Source organism: Strongylocentrotus purpuratus, unplaced genomic scaffold (assembly GCF_000002235.5).
Source record: "Strongylocentrotus purpuratus isolate Spur 01 unplaced genomic scaffold, Spur_5.0 spur5_scaffold_3, whole genome shotgun sequence".
Classification (NCBI taxonomy): domain Eukaryota; kingdom Metazoa; phylum Echinodermata; class Echinoidea; order Camarodonta; family Strongylocentrotidae; genus Strongylocentrotus; species Strongylocentrotus purpuratus.
In genome coordinates this window covers 26,600,233-26,613,139 of record NW_022145609.1, presented here as the reverse complement: position 1 = coordinate 26,613,139, position 12,907 = coordinate 26,600,233, and the positions used below count along the sequence as shown (strand labels likewise).

Genomic DNA, 12,907 nt, shown 5'->3' with positions numbered 1-12,907 from the left:
GTGGTAGATGTGGAACTACCCATAGATGTTGGGACGGGCTCTGATTTGAAACCGTAAACTTTTGTTTGTCCTGCGAATGGACCACTATACTACTACACTTCTTAAAACTGTCCACTTTGTATTTATTTTCAGTGTATCGGTTTCTTAGAGCCCCTCTGCACTAGTTTGGCATGGAAGGATTAGACCTCCCTGCAAGGCCACTTGCAGGTGATTATCTCATCAAATCAGCTCTCAATTAACATAAGAAAAAGGGCATCATGGGGGATCAACGGGTACCGCTTAGGCGTTGTTGGTTGTATAGAGGCCGCAAGTAGGTATAAGTAGTGCAGAGGGGCCTTAATATATGTTTTTGTTCTTACCATGCAGGTGGCATCAAATGAGAGTAGTGAAGACATGTAGATGGTCCTGTCCGTCTCTGCGAAGTGCTCCGGAATGGACGGCAGACTTATGGATAAAACTCTCCTCTTACACACCTCCAGAGCTGTAGAAACATTAAGATAAAGCAACAAAGATATGATAAAAGTAGGGACACTGCAAACTGACACAAGAGAACCTGATAACAATCATGTATCAAATTGTACAGCAATATATAAAATCTGTTTCCATCATATTACTTTAATTCATATAGTTGCACTGGCAATGATGGTGATGATATTGATGGTGATGAGGAGGAGGAGGAGGAGGAGGAGGGGGAGGAGGAGGGGGAGGAGGGGGGGAGGGGGGAGGAGGGGGAGGGAGGAGGAGGAGGAGGAGGAGGAGGAGGAGGAGGAGGAGGAGGAGGAGGAGGAGGAGGAGGGGGAGGGAGGAGGGGGGGGGGAGGGGGAGGGGAGGGGGAGGGGAGGGGGAGGGGGAGGAGGAGGAGGAGGAGGAGGAAGAGGAGGAGGATGAGAAGGGTGAAGAGGGTGAAGAGGAGGATGAGGAGGATGACGATGGTGATGAGGAGGAGGAGAAGGAGGAGGAGGAAGAAGAAGAATAGGAGGAAGAAGAAGAATAGTAGGAAGAGGGGAGGAGAAGGAGGAGAAAGAAGAAGGAAATTATAATCATGCAATAATTCCAAAAAATATATTGGAAAACATTGTATTGTCATTTCTCCATTAAACATTTGTTGTTGTTCAGTTTGACCTTTACTTTGTATCTCACCTGCTTTCTCTCCCACTCTAAGTTTTCTTTAAATTTCACATTCATTTTTTTTTCCATTCTGTATTTCATTTTTATCTGTGTGTTTGCCTTTCATCTCTCTTAATCCTTCCTCACCCGTTAATCTCTGCATCCCTTTCCCCCCTCTGCCTCTCCAATTTGTATTTATTCCTCTATCCATATTTTCTTTATTTCTTGTTATTTTATAATTGTTTTCTTTTCCCTCTCTCCTAATTCTTGTTAACCCATGGCATATATCCAATCTGAACCTGGCAGGAAGGAAGGGGTTCATTTAATCCACTATCCAATTAGTCTTTCAATTCAAACTTCAATAGAGGTGCCGTGGTCGAGTGGTTAAAGATGAAGTTGAGTTCTGGTCATGCGATTGCATTGTGAAAGAAACGGTGTGGAACCGACCAGAAAAGGTTGATCATCTAGCATATAAGAATTTGTGTGTATTGCAAGGTTCTGGAATCATCAAAATGATAAGAAATGTGGCCAAGTCTTGGTAAAGTTACAAACACTTGCACAGAAAGATGTATATGGGACTACACGAACACGTGGCATAAAAAGCCGGCCCCCGATATTTACGATGTTACATGCATATTTAGAATATGAAGGCATTTGAAGAGCCAAGCTTTTCAGGGAACATGTCTTAACTGATGTTCTTCCACACTTGCATAATAAGAATGAGTAATGCTCACAAATTATTTTTCACCTCTTCCCAGAACTCAACCTTCTCTTTAAGTTGCCGGACTGTCGAGGTCACAAGGTCCGCGGTTCCAGACCTGCAGCGGCACTAATGTCCTTTGGCAAGACATCGATCTACATTTGCCACACTCAACCCAGGTGATGTAAATGGGTACCTGGCAGGAATTAATTCTTTAAAATGCTAGAGCGGCGTAATGGCAGCACAGCTAAAGCTGGGGCAATAATCTCCAAGTTTGGAAGCGCTTAGTGATTGTAATAAACGCTATATAAAAACTGAGTATTATTATTATTATTATTAACAGAAATAACTCTGATACAAAACATGAGCACCCATTAGAAGAACCAAATTAAACTAATGCTGACAAAATCCAATTTTAGTTGTCACAAAAGAGGTATTCTGCTTCTCTTTTTTTAAATTCATTAATCATTGTGAATAAAATAAGTCAAACAAAATTATCTCAATTGTCTTTTTTTAATGTTCAGAAATTTAAAGCTAGAGAGTGTATAGAATTGGACAGTCTAAAAGGATACAAGGTTTCTGATGCTAGACTATCTTTCAATGTCCCCCATTGGCCGGTATTCTCTTCCATATAATATGCCTCTTCCTGCCTTAAATCCATGTCAGATTTTCTTTGTTTTTATGCAAAAGACGGAAAGAAGAGGAGCCTCTGCAGAAACATAATACCTCACCAAAAACACTCTGAATAAACATGCTATAGAAATGCAATAACAAGCAAACTCAAGGACGGAGCATTATTAACTTGAATTTGCAACTACAGTAATCAAGTTTTTGCAAGTACGAAAGACAAATGCAATTAAAAGAGAATGAAACCCAACAAACATTAAGTAATAATCTTATTCAAAATCGTCAGTCAATTAAATATCTTTTAATTACTTGTATTTGATTATTTGGCAAGGAATACAGCATCTCCCAAATTGCACCTTCTCCACTCCGTTGAGAGAAAAAAAAGTATTTCATAAAAGGTTGCACACAATGTGAGATGAACGGGACATCTTTAAAAAAAGAGGAGAGATTAATTTCCCTAGATTAATTCGTTTTTGACTATTTATGGGCAATTTGTTCTTCTTCTTTTGTTGTTGTTGTTGTTGTTGTTGTTGTTGTAAAACCACCCATTGAAATTGATAGGACATCAGCTTCAAACAGAGAATTATCTGAGTAGCTGATCTAATATCTTGGATGTAGCATGGCATTATGTTATCTGCATCTTGTTAAAGATCTAGTAGGGAGAGACAAATGAAATTAGATAAAAATGAATAGAAATAGCAAACAAATTTAAACAAGTACCATTTCAGTGACAGAGCAACAGGAAGTATCATTTTTAACTCATTGCAATTGACCTTTTGAAATATTTGGTGTCATATTTGAGAAGATTTAAGATTACATCCAATATAAAACATATCATTTAGTTGGGGTATTCCCCCTCTTGAGAGAAGTATCATTCACTAGCTCAATGGAATCAATGCTCTTTTAGTCAACATCTTTTCACTTTAACCCTTTCTCATTCATGTACTACATACCTATCTGTATATTTCTATAAATTATTTCTACCTCTTAAATCTTAACTAGATTTTCTCCAGAACCTTCTTGATTACATATTTCCTCATCTTCACCCCCCCCCCCCCTCTTCTCTCTCTCTCTCTCTCTCTCTCTCTCTCTCTCTCTCTCTCTCTCTCTCTCTCCGTGTCTGTCTATCTCTCTTGACTCTCTCTCTTACAACTTTTCTTCCTTTGCTCAAACTTACATTATAATCAAGTGAATCACTAATAATAGAACTAGCATAAGCCAGGACTCCACGCAATTATCTTGAATAGCTCCCTCTATCGACCACCAGGGTGATGTGTAATCTTCACTTTTGACAAACCGTTTCCTTCCTTTTGATAAACACATTAAGAACTATTACCCTGATTACGCTTATACTAGTCATGGTCATCAGAATTATACACTGACCTGGGAGGTCTGTGAAGGCTAGATAGGGGTAAACAAACGTGATAACTCAGCAACAAACAGCTAGAAATCAAAACGATATTAAATAAGTAGACTCATGGACATTAATCAATAGCAATTATATCACATCTCTCTCTATCTCACTCTCTCCCTTTTTGTACAAGAATCTTTGAACCCCTTTACCTAGAATCTATGATACTATATAAATACAAAAGCAAATTCCTTGTAATTTGCACCAGAGGGGGTGTTGTTGTTTTTGTTGTCTGGTATTATTGGCGTTTCATTCTTTTTTTAGAATATTTACGCCTTTCACTTTTTTATTATTTTTTATTTTTGTTACTATTTGTAAATTCATACTCTTCTAAAATCATTTTTTGTTTTGTTTTGGATAATATAATCTCAGATCCACTGGTCCATGAAAACCCCTCACCATAGGGGGTGGGGCTCTTTTCTCAAATATTGAAATGTGCTAGGCTACAGTTTACTGGTAATGTTGTGTTGTGGTTATTTTCATATAGAAAGTCAATGTTCTCTAATTTTGTTCTTAGCAAGCTCAATAAGTTAGTGATGGTTCACATAAGACTCATATTTTCAATTCTATCTCTCACAAATATGTCTACTTTGAAGATCAAATAAATTTATTATTTAATGATTAAATTAGTTATTCATAACATCATTCTCATTTATAAAAAAACAATCATACTCAAATTGATGTTTTAAATGGAAAAATGGCAATCTCACTAACTCTCAATCAGCATGGTTGCAAAATAGTTTTTTATGAAGAATTACTTTATTTGCAATTATTACTAACTTAATATTTACTTTGTTCAAGTTTATATATCAATATCTGATCAAGACTGTAGTGTCGTTTGCAACCCACACAATGAATCCTGTTCCTGTGTCTTCAACAGTATTTGTGTAGTGTCAACAATCTACGTCACAATAGGTGCGTCTATTTCTGATTTGGGAAATAATCCTGAAGTTACAAATCGTGTTTTCATCAGCTCGAGCTTCGAACTCGAAACTTGAACTCAAGAAATTAGCTTGAGATATTTTGCTCATCATTTGCGCAGAGTGCGAGTCTTCAGGCTAGTGAAGTCGCACCGGACAAATAGCGGGATATTTTGCAAACTAGCCCAAGAATATACTGCTAATTGCAACTGCGGGCAAATGAAGACGCAAATTAGTTGGATAATTTGGGATCGGGATAGTTAAAATAGCGAGTTATTTGGCAATCTGGAGCTGATGAAAACAGGCCTAATGAATCCTGTTCTTGTGTCTTCAGCAGTATTTGTGTAGTGTCAACAATCTACGTCACAATGTCATGAGTGGGTTTAATTAAGGCTTGTTGAGTAGTTGTGAATGACAACTTAGTTTTGACGCATGACTGGTCTACGTCACAATCAAAACAAAAATCAGTCATCGAACCATGTCTGAAGCATTCTAGTCTATCTGATGGATGTAAGTAATAGTTACCCACACACAAAATAGTATTACAGAATGTTGACATGAGTAGGAATATCCCCCCCCCCTTCCAAGAAAAAAGAGAGAGATATTGTATGACAAAGAGAATTACTATAATTATTCATACTCATGTCCAGAAGCAAGTCTTTCTTTTGCCTATGATTGGGGTTTAAACCACTAGCCTTTCCAAAATCAATCTAACGCTTGTCCAAAGTACTACGGTAGTCCTTAATTTTATTTTTTGTTTTTTGTTTTAGCTGGTTAAACCTCTGTATAGACAAAATGTTTGTAAAAGCTTTTCATCGTTCGATTTCTCGGTTGACTTGGCTCCTCACAACAAGTCAAACTAATTTTGTGCCAATTTGACTTTTTTAATTGTTTAGTATAGGTAATAACAATTTATTAATACATGCTCAATTTAAAGGAAAAGTAAAAAGTCATATTCATATTCAAGCGTGTGGCACCTATACAAGCTTAAAACCATGGACTAGGTTTGCTTGAATTGGCACCAATGAGAAATCCACTTTTTTTTTAAATTTTGCTCTCAATGACACAGAAAGGAGATCAGACTAGAATATATCAAAACATTGACTCATCCATCTCCCCCTCATGTACAATACTTACAAATAGAACTATACAGCCCCCTCAAAATAGTCATCAAACTTTTTATATTGCAACTAGTTTATACAGTAAACCTCACGTAAAACGATCTTGACGGGACTGGGTGAAATGTGTCGACTTAGGCAATCTTTGGCTTGTGTGTAAGTTGTAGAAATACAACTTTTGGCATATATATGTAGTACATGTACATACACATTAATTTTTTCCCTAGGCCTTACATAACTGGGGAACAATTAAAAGAGATATTGGCAGAGATATAAAAAGTTGGGCAATTTTTGTAACCATATAATTTGTTCACATTGTAAATTTTGAACATATCAAGATAAGAGTTTGTGACTACTTATAAACAAACCAAAACAAAACAAAACAAAAAAAAATTCTACATAAAAATATATTCATGCCCTCTTTATGGAGGACCTTAAACTTTTATCAGTTTTGTTTTCCTTAACAAGGACAGAAGCATTTACTTTCTACTGTATTCTTCACTGAGAGGAAGGACGTTCTACCCACTCGCTACCTTAGGTAAACCTTCAATGTAGTTTCACAGGATTCATGAATTTCATTATGCAAGACAAATACCTTCTATATTTTATCATTATGTGTCGCATGATATTGTATGAAGTCAGGAATGGCATTACTTCTGGTATCACAGCCCATTTTAAATTATTTGAGATAATAATATCATAAAAGTCAACGTTCTAATAGTGCATCAAAGAGTTTGTGATCCACTGCAAGAAGTTAAGCAATCTTTTCTGTAGACAAAATAATCAAAAATGCTTCTCAGTAATTGGGAGCAAATCTTAAGGGGGAAAAATCACTTTGGTCTTCCCTTTCTGTAACTGTTAATCAATCCATATTATATAAGAAATGTCTGGTGTTTCACATAACGAATGAAGCTATGATTGGAATCAATCTTTTCTGGGTTATAATGCACCTCTAGCTATAAGTCAAGTTTTGATATTTCTGAATATTCCAAATATTTAGTGACTTTGTGATCAAATACACTAAACATTCTTTGGTTGGTTCACAGAATGTTCCACAAGATCTTTTTCATATTTCTAATCAGTTCACTTTAAGGTCATTAATTGGGTACAATATGTGCCTTCTTTCTTGCAATTAATCCTTTTCTTCCTTCAAATCCATACCACCATTGACTTTACACAAGGAAACTCTGCCTATGGTATTGATACAATTTATGCTTAGTCAAACAAGTGTTTGCACTGCCACCATCACAAGTCCAAAGTCTAATTGAATAATATCAATTGTAACAATCACTTGTCCATATGCCTCATTGTCTCCATACTATCAGCATGTCCACACTACAGGAAATTTATATAAAACTTGTATAAAGAAACGTCATTTAAAGAATCATAGTGTAGTGAATGGAGCATATATATATATATATATATATATACACAGACTAGAAAACAACATCGTATAATGAAACGTCATATAAAGAAACTGTTTTTGAGGAGCTCAATTGACATGACAGATGGGCCAATAATCAGTGCATGTTCACATAAAGCCTGGCCCAGTTATACGATTTTCATACGATACAATGTTCTGACTAGAATGGGACCCAAATTTCTTTATCCAGTTTTTATTACTCAAACACGCATTTCGCTATACATTTCATCATATGACGCTTCTTTATATGAGTTTTATATAAATTTCCTGTAGTGTGAACAATTATGGAGTGAAAATGATTGGTAAAAATACCATTCAATACTATACAATGAATTCTGGAAGTATGAACAGGGGGTATATCGCTCTATATCTGGATTCTCATTGTGTCGTCATGGTTTAAAGTCCAACATGAAGCGCCAATGTATGTTTGCTGTGGCAACAAGTACCGGTAGGGTAATTGGTGCTAGATGTATTCATGAAAATTTGTGTTTTTATAACATCTGGGTTTTTATTTGCTTTGAATGGGAAATTAGAAAGGTGAAGAGTTCATTCTGGATTGTGATATAATCAAAAGGGGAATATTTGTTTAACAATACCAGAAAGAGAAAAGTTATCAAACGACTTTTTGAAATAAATACAATAAATAAAAAGTTTGACTGAATGCAAAGAAGGGAAATGTCAAACAAGAAAAATAATAACAAATATATTACATCATTTTGTGTTATGAAAACAGATTACCACATACCAGCCGTGATCCATTTTATCATATAGAAAAACAGAAAATTAACAGAGAGGGTGGGAAATCTGGGTCAATGGGAGTTTTACTAAATGAAATCTCTTTTCAAAATCAAAGCATTTTCCTATATTAGGGGGAAATTTTGTGTCATTATCCGCTAATCAGGTGAATGTACAAGAATAGAAAGAGGTGCTCTCTAACATTTCATAGGCCAAATTGCTTAATCTACTATTTGGATAACATTACATCAGATGGAAATAAGACACCTGCATTTAATCAAGACACTTGGAAGTTTGTTTAAAGAGAAAGAGGAAGAAATTATTCTTTGCTCATTGAACTTCCTCCCGGAGTTTCAGATAATTTGACTCTTTAAACCAGGAAATGTTTAACTTTCTGAACCAACAAAATAAACCCCTCCAATGTATCCTATTTGTCTATCGAACGTCTCTCTCTCTCTCTCTCTTTCTCTGCTGCGTCACAGCTCAAAGTCCAATCTCTGCACACTTGTGTTTCATATGTCCTTGTGACGACGGCAAGCTGCCTGGCAACGTTTGATCAACAATGGAACAACAGGCTTCCCCCGTTACCAACGTAACTAACATTCATTCCGAATGTTCTGGATGCTAGGGGGTTTACCCTTCTTGACAAGACTACTATTTTCAGAGAAATGTGGGGCATTTGAAATATGGTTTCTTTGAAAAAGGTGGTGAAAATAGGAATGACAAAGAACCCAAGGTGTGAATTTCAAACAGGTTCCCAATAGTCAATATTTATCATTCCACATTGTGTAATCCATATAATGAAAATTCACAATCAGGCTGAAATTGCAGCTCAATTTTGGGATGTGTCTAAAGAAAAAAAGAGAAATTTAGAAAGCCTTGGTACACAATTTGAAAGTGAAAGACAATCTAAGAGTCAGTACTACCTAATCTGGTGTACCGGTATATTCAGATTAAGCATTAGTTCCAAGTGATTAAAACCTGGCTATTTATGTCTCGGATGGGATAAATTTGATATGATCAGATCCATGCTTTGCATGAGGAAGATTTCATGAAATCTGGAGATTTTAGTCACATTTCCACAGCCCATATATCCTTGAGACTGTTTTTTAAATAGACTGTAAACTATGTTTAATGCAAGCTTAAATATCTTTACACTCAAATATCAAAGATTAAACCACTACAAAATTCATCTGTCCTATGGCATAATCAATACATTAAAGCTCCTTGAAATTTATTCAACTAATTTTGCAACACTCTAGTTGATCATCAATTTTCATGAAACATTTCACTTCTTTAGTTCAATACTTTAGAATAAATTGTAATTTCACAATGCTAAAGAATTCTGAAGCCAAGTTTAAATCTATTGTCCTTATTATTTTCACATTCCAAAAGCTTTGAGTTTCTGAGACCCGAGATTTAAATGGAATCCTTTATACCTTTTACGGAACCTAAACTATTCTAAAGGTAATCAAAAGCGGCCTGAAAATTAATGACATTTATCAACAGTGCCCTAAAGATATAAAAGTGCAACTTAATATAACCACAAAACTGACACAAAGAGCAATGCCTTCTAGATGCCTGACATTCGCTCCAATTTCAAATTACTATCACAATGGAGGGTTCCTTGAAAATTACCGATTGTTGACAGCTTCAATGGGGACCATTTAAAAAAAGAGGCATTTGGAGAAGAAAAGGAGGAATTTTTGGTATTGCAGCTGTGATCACTACAAAAGTTAAGCGAATATCCTTGAGGCTTGTGTCCATCCCACGCATGTTTCACTTTGCGCCTTTCTATAATGAAATGGGTCTATTTTTCCTTGTTCACCGCAAAATACCCAATGAGGCGTAAACACAATGCACAATATCTATACCTCCTGACTTTAATATTTGTGTCATCTCTCTCTCTTTCTCTCTCACTTTGATTGTCATTGTAGGCCCATTTACACAACTAAAACACCATTTTTATTTTATTTTTTTTACTACCATTTACAGCCATTAAAAAATGTCTGTGTTTAGTCATTCCGGTTTTAGGGTGAGTATAGTGTGCATGCGCTACTTGTTGCTGCTCTGCATGCGATTGCACAGAAGCAAGGAGAGTCATGTGACAAAAAATCGGAATAATTCACTGATGTTTCGAGAGCGGGCATTAAATTTAACACTGCAAAAATTAGTGAAATTTCTGCCGGCGTTTAAAAAAAAACCACACTCTAGAGGTGGTTAGTTAGATTTAAGGTTTTCTGTTGTGTTTGCCAGTAGATGCTTAGCAACTATAGGCATATACCACCAGAATGAGATAAAAATTAATAATTTTTTTTTAGTACAGTGTAAATGCACCCTATGTTAGGTGGCAGGCCCCCAATTCTATGAAAGTCAACAAACTGTTTGCACAATGCAATAAAAGATCGGTTCTGTACAACTTCCGGACACGCTTGTTCGATCCTGTTCTTGATAAGCACTTCACACCCCTTCTCTAAAGCTATCCTTCACACTGTGTATCCTGTTAGCTTTGGTTGTTATCAGATGATGCAAGAAATAAGGAGAGGAAGCTCCATTCACTGAATGAACATTACCAAAGATTCAGTGACCTGACTTACCCTGTAAACTTTGTAGGAGCGGAAGTTTAAAGGTGGTGACATTTTAAGTGACAATGCTTACAACTCGCTCTCACAAAATATTTAGATTTCTTTAAAGATAGATTTTTAGATTCAGATATAACACAAATTATTCATATCAAACTAAGCTACAATGTAAACACCTTAAAAAAAGAAATTCAATTCAGTGTGAGTGTTGATATCTCTCGGCACTATACTATAATTCTTGACATTGGTATTATTTAAAAACCAGATACAATAATGCCCCATTTTTAATGATCATGTAAGTACACCTGAATTTGGGGCCCGGTCAAAAGCAAAATGTTGCAAAATGCAATGTTATCTAACAATTTACATTGAACTTTTCATTTTTTTGGAGGATAGATTGTGTTTATGAAACTGAAACACAATGATAATCTTACAATCAGTTCATAAAAAACACATTTCAACTCCCAAACAAAGAAAAAAAACATATTGCACTTCATGGATGAACTTCTCCACATCATTCAAAACATATTCACCAAAGAATATAGGAATACACCATTGGCATTCATACATGACCGCCCCCCCTAATATCATTAAACAATTCAATATCAAAATGGAAAATGGTATTTCTCATTAACAGAGTAAGGTAAATGCATAACTCATTCTATAGCTGGAGACCTGTCTACAAAATAGTGATACATTTCTAGTTATTGCCTCAAATAAATATTTATCCTTCTTTTCTATTCTGCATTAGAATCTATCATACACATAGTTCATGTCTACAATATTTGACAACTTTATGAGCTAGCTTTCCATAAAAGTTCCCCAAGTTATGGGTACATGAAATATTTAATATAAAAAAAAAGGAATGCAAAGTTTATCTCAAATGATGATAATACCTTAATTCCAAAAGGTGCATCCTCCTCTATTTTTGTCAAGGATGTCCTTTTAGAAAACTAAATAAGCAGGCTTTTCTTTTGACAAAGATTTTTAACAGTAACTTCTCAGGTGCTTGCAATACCTACCAAAGAATACCCTTCCTATAGGTTATCTTGTGGAAAACCCAAGGATATGTATTGTCATCTATCATAAGATTCAGACCACACAGGGTACTAACCACACCCCACACAACTTTATAGAGATTCTATCAAAAACTTCATTTTAGGAGTATCTGTATTCTTAAAAGTTCAGATAGAGATAGATAGAGAGAGAGAGAGAGAGAGAGAGAGAGAGAGAGAGAGAGAGAGAGAGAGAGTTTAAAAATATAGAAGTTGAATTTGTGTCGTGATTTGATTGACTTCCTTTTGTTGCATATATCTGTATTGTTATTTCTCTTGAGCCATTGTTAAAAACAAACCATTCCTTAAAGTAGGTCATTTCAAAAGATATCAATAAACATAATGTTTTAATGTTTTAATGTTTTAATAAGTATTTTTAGTTAAAATTAAAAATTTATACTTTATTTTTTACAGTTGTCAATTACAATGCCTATACGCTGTGGTCTGAATACAAAGATTCCCTGTTCTATTTTCCACCCCTTTTGCTTTTGTTGAGGGAAACAATATCTACATATTGCCCTAAGTATTTTTTTGTAAATGTTGTTAATATCAACATTATAATTATACAGAGTTTTGTAATTATTATTTTTTTTTTTTGGTTTGTATTGTTATTTCTTTGGAGCACAATGTTAAAAACAAACCATTCTTAAAGTTGGTCATTTTAAAAGATATCAATAAACATAATGTTTTAATAAGTATTTTGATATTTATTTTTTTACAGAGAATAGATCAGTAACAATCATCAAAAGTCAATGAACTTTGAAAATAATTAGCCAGATATTGTTTGCTCACTAGAAAGAAGCTAAAATGTAAAAAAAAATGCAGCAAATGTCAGTGAACTGTGCTGCTTTAGAATATGAAATTCCTGCTCACAGTTCCATACCATTTGGTCTAAACACCTATCGTTGAAATCCAGATTGACAGTTGTTAACAATGCCTATTTGCGTGATCTGAATACAAAGATTCCCTGTTCTATTTTCCACCCCTTTTGCCTTTTGTTGAGGGAAACAATATCTACATTTAGGAGATAATGCCCAGCATCATCCATACAAATCGACCTGATTGCTTGTAACCCGGAATAAAAGACTTTTGATCACAATCTAAGTATAATCATTGTTATGTAATGCATGGCATTATGTTGAAACTATTATCAGACGATAAGGGGAATTCTCCATTGCATGCTCACTTGCTGATGATTCTTCAATTACAAGTAAATTGGATCTCTCAGA

General features: G+C 35.2%; 1 protein-coding gene across 1 annotated transcript in view; it reads right to left on the bottom strand.

Moving 5' to 3' along the window:
- LOC105441443 (mutS protein homolog 5-like) overlaps positions 1–440 on the bottom strand; it is a 46,434-nt gene extending 45,994 nt beyond the window's left edge. The window contains exon 1 of the mRNA XM_030996754.1: positions 360–440. The gene's annotated coding sequence lies outside the window, so the exon portion shown is untranslated. The remainder of the gene's footprint in view (positions 1–359) is intronic.
- Positions 441–12,907: the final 12,467 nt, after the last annotated feature.